Here is a 7,500-nt window from a genome sequence, read left to right on the forward strand (position 1 = left end):
TGGACAATTTTTGGTCCAAATGAATTACAACCGTCCAAAGAGCCATTGAAACTCCAGTTTTTCCGGCTTGTAAAAATTCCCACTTTTTTCGGATTGGACGGTTCCTACCCGGTGTGGACCATTTCTCAAACTTCCGGATTGTACGCGATCCAAATTATGGATGTAGGCAAAAATTCAAATTTATTAAAAATATGAAATATGAAATTTGGAGTTTGGAAAAAAAAAAATTGGGTTGTACAATTTCGGATCTTATGCAAGTGGGTTGGACAATTTTTGGTCCAAATGAATTACAACCGTCCAAAGAGCCATTGAAACTCCAGTTTTTCCGGCTTGTAAAAATTCCCACTTTTTTCGGATTGGATGGTTCACACCCGGTGTGGACCATTTCTCAAACTTCCGGATTGTACGCGATCCAAATTATGGATGTAGGCAAAAATTCAAATTTATTAAAAATATAAAATATGAAGTTTGGAGTTTGGAAAAAGAAAATTGGGTTGGACAATTTCGGATCTTATGCAAGTGGGTTGGACAATTTTTGGTCCAAATGAATTACAACCGTCCAAAGAGCCATTGAAACTCCAGTTTTTCCGGCTTGTAAAAATTCCCACTTTTTTCGGATTGGATGGTTCACACCCGGTGTGGACCATTTCTCAAACTTCCGGATTGTACGCGATCCAAATTATGGATGTAGGCAAAAATTCAAATTTATTAAAAATATAAAATATGAAGTTTGGAGTTTGGAAAAAGAAAATTGGGTTGGACAATTTCGGATCTTATGCAAGTGGGTTGGACAATTTCGGATCTTATGCAAGTTTGGAAAAAAATTGGAAGTTTGAAACCTGAAGTTCAACAAAAAAAACGGCGCAAAAATCAGCAAAGCGGGGGCAACTAAGCGGATGCGGCCAGCCGTCAGTGAAAAATGGCCCCAAAACTGAGCGCATGCGGCCAAGCGTCGGTGCAAAATGGCCCGAAAACAGTCCCGTCGGTGCCCCCGTCGGGCTAAAATGACCCGAAAACAGTTCAGCTGGGGAAAATTAAGCGGATCCGGCCAAGAGTCGGTGGAAATTGGCCCGAAAACAGCCCAGCGGCAAGCGGAAGCGGCTAACGTTGGGGAAAAGTGACCCGAAAACAGTTAAGCGGGGGAAAACTAAGCGGATGCGGCCACGCGTTGGGGAAAACAAAGCGGATCCGGCCCAGAGTCGGTGGAAATTGGCCCGAAAACAGTCCAGCGGCAAGCGGAAGCGGCTAACGTTGGGAAAAAGTGACCCGAAAACAGTTCAGCGGGGGAAAACTAAGCGGATGCGGCCACGCGTTGGGGAAAACTAAGCGGATACGGCCAAGTGTTGGGGAAAAATGGCCCGAAAACAGCCCAGCGGCAAGCGGAAGCGGCTAACGTTGGGGAAAAGTGACCCGAAAACAGTTAAGCGGGGGAAAACTAAGCGGATGCGGCCACGCGTTGGGGAAAACTAAGCGGATACGGCCAAGAGTCGGTGGAAATAGGCCCGAAAACAGTCCAGCGGCAAGCGGAAGCGGCTAACGTTGGGCAAAAGTGACCCGAAAACAGTTCAGCGGGGCAAATTTTTGAAATTTTTTTTGAAATTCTGAAATTTTTTTGAATTTTTGAAGTTTTTTTGGGTTTTTGGACTTTTTTTGAATTTTTGAAATTTTTGAATTTTTTTGAATTTTTTTGAATTTTTTGAATTTTTTTTGAATTTTTGAATTTTTTTTTTTTTTTTGAATTTATTTGATTTTATAAATTTTTTGTGATTTTTTGAGATTTTTTTGAATATTTTACATGGGTGATTTTGACTTGGGGGATTTTCAGGGGGTGGTAACCCTGGGCGTGGCTAGAGCCTCAAAATGCATATTCCCCTATAGGGGGGCAAGGTTTTCAAAAATGGGTGCCCCCTCATGTACACGCGCGTGGGTGTACATGGCCCCGTCGGTGCCAGCGTGGGTGGAAAATGGCCCGAAAACAGCCCAGCGGCAAGCGGAAGCGGCTAACGTTGGGCAAAACTGACCCGAAAGCAGTATAGCTTGGAAAATTAAGCGGATGCAGCCAATTGTTGGCGAAAACTAAGCGGATACGGCCAAGTGTCGGTGAAAAATGGCCCGAAAACAGTCCAGCGGCAAGCGGAAGCGGCTAACGTTGGGCAAAAGTGACCCGAAAACAGTTCAGCGGGGGAAAACTAAGCGGATGCGGCCACGCGTTGGGGAAAACTAAGCGGATACGGCCAAGTGTGGGGGAAAAATGGCCCGAAAACAGCCCAGCGGCAAGCGGAAGCGGCTAACGTTGGGCAAAAGTGACCCGAAAACAGTTCAGCGGGGGAAAACTAAGCGGATGCGGGCACGCGTTGGGGAAAACTAAGCGGATGCGGCCAAGTGTCGGTGGAAATTGGCCCGAAAACAGCCCAGCGGCAAGCGGAAGCGGCTAACGTTGGGCAAAAGTGACCCGAAAACAGTTCAGCGGGGGAAAACTAAGCGGATGCGGCCACGCGTTGGGGAAAACTAAGCGGATACGGCCAAGAGTCGGTGGAAATTGGCCCGAAAACAGTCCAGCGGCAAGCGGAAGCGGCTAACGTTGGGCAAAAGTGACCCGAAAACAGTTCAGCGGGGCAAAACTAGGCGGATGCGGCCACGCGTTGGGGAAAACTAAGCGGATACGGCCAAGTGTGGGGGAAAAATGGCCCGAAAACAGCCCAGCGGCAAGCGGAAGCGGCTAACGTTGGGGAAAAGTGACCCGAAAACAGTTAAGCGGGGGAAAACTAAGCGGATGCGGCCACGCGTTGGGGAAAACTAAGCGGATGCGGCCAAGTGTCGGTGGAAATTGGCCCGAAAACAGCCCAGCGGCAAGCGGAAGCGGCTAACGTTGGGCAAAAGTGCCCCGAAAACAGTTCAGCGGGGGAAAACTAAGCGGATGCGGCCACGCGTTGGGGAAAACTAAGCGGATACGGCCAAGAGTCGGTGGAAATTGGCCCGAAAACAGTCCAGCGGCAAGCGGAAGCGGCTAACGTTGGGCAAAAGTGACCCGAAAACAGTTCAGCGGGGGAAAACTAAGCGGATGCGGGCACGCGTTGGGGAAAACTAAGCGGATGCGGCCAAGTGTCGGTGGAAATTGGCCCGAAAACAGCCCAGCGGCAAGCGGAAGCGGCTAACGTTGGGCAAAAGTGACCCGAAAACAGTTCAGCGGGGGAAAACTAAGCGGATGCGGCCACGCGTTGGGGAAAACTAAGCGGATACGGCCAAGAGTCGGTGGAAATTGGCCCGAAAACAGTCCAGCGGCAAGCGGAAGCGGCTAACGTTGGGCAAAAGTGACCCGAAAACAGTTCAGCGGGGCAAATTTTTGAAATTTTTTTTGAAATTTTTTTGAATTTTTGAAATTTTTGAAGTTTTTTTGGGTTTTTGGACTTTTTTTGAATTTTTGAAATTTTTGAATTTTTTTGAATTTTTTTGAATTTTTTGAATTTTTTTTGAATTTTTGAAATTTTTTTTTTTTTTTTGAATTTATTTGATTTTATAAATTTTTTGTGATTTTTTGAGATTTTTTTGAATATTTTACATGGGTGATTTTGACTTGGGGGATTTTCAGGGGGTGGTAACCCTGGGCGTGGCTAGAGCCTCAAAATGCATATTCCCCTATAGGGGGGCAAGGTTTTCAAAAATGGGTGCCCCCTCATGTACACGCGCGTGGGTGTACATGGCCCCGTCGGTGCCAGCGTGGGTGGAAAATGGCCCGAAAACAGCCCAGCGGCAAGCGGAAGCGGCTAACGTTGGGCAAAACTGACCCGAAAGCAGTATAGCTTGGAAAATTAAGCGGATGCAGCCAATTGTTGGCGAAAACTAAGCGGATACGGCCAAGTGTCGGTGAAAAATGGCCCGAAAACAGTCCAGCGGCAAGCGGAAACGGCTAACGTTGGGCAAAAGTGACCCGAAAACAGTTCAGCTGGGGGAAATTAAGCGGAAGCAGCCAAGCGTTGGGGAAAACCAAGCGGATACGGCCAAGAGTCGGTGGAAAATGGCCCGAAAACAGTCCAGCGGCAAGCGGAAACGGCTAACGTTGGGACAAAGTGACCCGAAAACAGTTCAGCTGGGGAAAATTAAGCGGATGCAGCCAAGCGTTGGGGAAAACTAAGCGGATCCGGCCCAGAGTCGGTGGAAATTGGCCCGAAAACAGTCCAGTGGCAAGCGGAAGCGGCTAACGTTGGGCAAAAGTGACCCGAAAACAGTTCAGCGGGGGAAAACTAAGCGGATGCGGCCACGCGTTGGGGAAAACCAAGCGGATACGGCCAAGTGTTGGGGAAAAATGGCCCGAAAACAGCCCAGCGGCAAGCGGAAGCGGCTAACGTTGGGGAAAAGTGACCCGAAAACAGTTAAGCGGGGGAAAACTAAGCGGATGCGGCCACGCGTTGGGGAAAACTAAGCGGATGCGGCCAAGTGTCGGTGGAAATTGGCCCGAAAACAGCCCTGCGGCAAGCGGAAGCGGCTAACGTTGGGCAAAACTGACCCGAAAACAGTTCAGCGGGGGAAAACTAAGCGGATGCGGCCACGCGTTGGGGAAAACTAAGCGGATACGGCCAAGAGTCGGTGGAAATTGGCCCGAAAATAGTCCAGCGGCAAGCGGAAGCGGCTAACGTTGGGCAAAACTGACCCGAAAACAGTTCAGCGGGGGAAAACTAAGCGGATGCGGCCACGCGTTGGGGAAAACTAAGCGGATACGGCCAAGAGTCGGTGGAAATTGGCCCGAAAACAGTCCAGCGGCAAGCGGAAGCGGCTAACGTTGGGCAAAAGTGACCCGAAAACAGTTCAGCGGGGGAAAACTAAGCGGATGCGGCCACGCGTTGGGGAAAACTAAGCGGATACGGCCAAGAGTCGGTGGAAATTGGCCCGAAAACAGTCCAGCGGCAAGCGGTAGCGGCTAACGTTGGGCAAAACTGACCCGAAAACAGTTCAGCGGGGGAAAACTAAGCGGATGCGGCCACGCGTTGGGGAAAACTAAGCGGATACGGCCAAGTGTTGGGGAAAAATGGCCCGAAAACAGCCCAGCGGCAAGCGGAAGCGGCTAACGTTGGGCAAAAGTGATCCGAAAACAGTTCAGCGGGGGAAAACTAAGCGGATGCGGCCACGCGTTGGGGAAAACTAAGCGGATACGGCCAAGGGTCGGTGAAAAAGGGCCCGAAAACAGTCCAGCGGCAAGCGGAAGCCGCTAACGTTGGGCAAAAATGACCCGAAAACAGTCCAGCGGGGGAAAACTAAGCGGATGCGGCCAAGCGTTGGGGAAAACTAAGCGGATACGGCCAAGCGTCGGTGAAAAAGGCCCGAAAACAGTCCAGCGGCACGCCGAAGCGGCTAACGTTGGGCAAAAATGGCCAAAAGCGGTGGAGCAGGGCGGTCTGAATCTATGCATCCACATAAAATGGGGGGTAAACCTGGGGGATTTCCAGGGGGTGGTAACCCTGGGCGTGGCTGGAGACCCAAAATGCATATTCCCCTATAGGGGGGAAGGATTTTTGGAAGAGGCAGCCCCTCATGTACATGCCAAGCGGGGTGTACATGGCCCCTGTGGGTGCCTCCGTCGGTGTAAAATGGCCCGAAAAACAAGATTATGTTACCCGAAGACACGATTATGTTACCGAAAAAACACGGTTGAGCGGGGGCAGTAAGCACGGTTGAGCGGGGGCAAAAAACACGGTTGAGCGGGGCAAAAAACACGGTGCAGCGGGGACAAAAGACACGATTTTGTTACCGAAAAACACGGCCCGTCGGGGGCAAGGAACACGAATATGTTACCGAAAAACACGGACCACGCGGGTTGAAATCCCCAGCCGTAGAGCCGGCGAAACACGGTGGGGCAGGGCGTCTAAGCGTGGAGGCGCCCGTAAGACCGATGCGGGTTGAAATCCCCAGCCGTAAAGCCGGCGAAAAGCGGTCGGGCAGGGTGACTCCGCGTGGAGTTTTGCCCGTAAGGCCGATGCGGGTAGCCGCGCGGGTTGAAATCCCCAGCCGTAAAGCCGGTGAAACACGGTTCATTGGGGCGCCTAAGCGTGGAGGCGCCCCGCAGAGACCGAGCGGGTTGAAATCCCCAGCCGTAAAGCCGGCGAAACACGGTTCATTGGGGCGCCTAAGCGTGGAGGCGCCCCGCAGAGACCGAGCGGGTTGAAATCCCCAGCCGTAAAGCCGGCGAAACACGGTTCATTGGGGCGCCTAAGCGTGGAGGCGCCCGCAGAGACCGAGCGGGTTGAAATCCCCAGCCGTAAAGCCGGCGAAACAAGTTCGGGCAGGGCGACTCCGCGTGGAGTTTTGCCCGTAAGACCGATGCGGGTAGCCGCGCGGGTTGAAATCCCCAGCCGTAAAGCCGGCGAAACACGGTTCATTGGGGCGCCTAAGCGTGGAGGCGCCCCGCAGAGACCGAGCGGGTTGAAATCCCCAGCCGTAAAGCCGGCGAAACAAGTTCGGGCAGGGCGACTCCGCGTGGAGTTTCGCCCGTAAGACCGATGCGGGTAGCCGCGCGGGTTGAAATCCCCAGCCGTAAAGCCGGCGAAACACGGTTCATTGGGGCGCCTAAGCGTGGAGGCGCCCCGCAGAGACCGAGCGGGTTGAAATCCCCAGCCGTAAAGCCGGCGAAACACGTTCGGGCAGGGTGTCTAAGCGTGGAGGCGCCCGTAAGACCGATGCGGGTAGCCGTGCGGGTTGAAATCCCCAGCCGTAAAGCCGGCGAAACACGGTTGAGCAGGGCGCCTAAGCGTGGAGGCGCCCTGCAGTGACCGAGCGGGTTGAAATCCCCAGCCGTAAAGCCGGCGAAACACGGTTCATTGGGGCGCCTAAGCGTGGAGGCGCCCCGCAGAGACCGAGCGGGTTGAAATCCCCAGCCGTAAAGCCGGCGAAACACGTTCGGGCAGGGCGACTCCGCGTGGAGTTTCGCCCGTAAGACCGATGCGGGTAGCCGCGCGGGTTGAAATCCCCAGCCGTAAAGCCGGCGAAACACGGTTCATTGGGGAGCCTAAGCGTGGAGGCGCCCCGCAGAGACCGAGCGGGTTGAAATCCCCAGCTGTAAAGCCGGCGAAACACGTTCGGGCAGGGCGTCTAAGCGTGGAGGCGCCCGTAAGACCGATGCGGGTAGCCGTGCGGGTTGAAATCCCCAGCCGTAAAGCCGGCGAAACACGGTTGAGCGGGGCGCCTAAGCGTGGAGGCGCCCCGCAGTGACCGAGCGGGTTGAAATCCCCATCCGTAAAGCCGGCGAAACACGGTTGAGCGGGGTGCCTAAGCGTGGAGGCGCCCCGCAGAGACCGATGCGGGTTGAAATCCCCAGCCGTAAAGCCGGTGAAACACGATCGGGCAGGGCGTCTAAGCGTGGAGGCGCCCGTAAGACCGATGCGGGTAGCCGCAAGGGTTGAAATCCCCAGCTGTAAAGCCGGCGAAACACGGTTGAGCGGGGCGCCTAAGCGTGGAGGCACCCCGCAGAGACCGAGCGGGTTGAAGTCCCCAGCCGTAAAGCCGGCGAAA

This window comes from Carex rostrata, unplaced genomic scaffold, assembly GCF_964058835.1.
Source record: "Carex rostrata unplaced genomic scaffold, lpCarRost1.2 SCAFFOLD_39, whole genome shotgun sequence".
NCBI lineage: Eukaryota > Viridiplantae > Streptophyta > Magnoliopsida > Poales > Cyperaceae > Carex > Carex rostrata.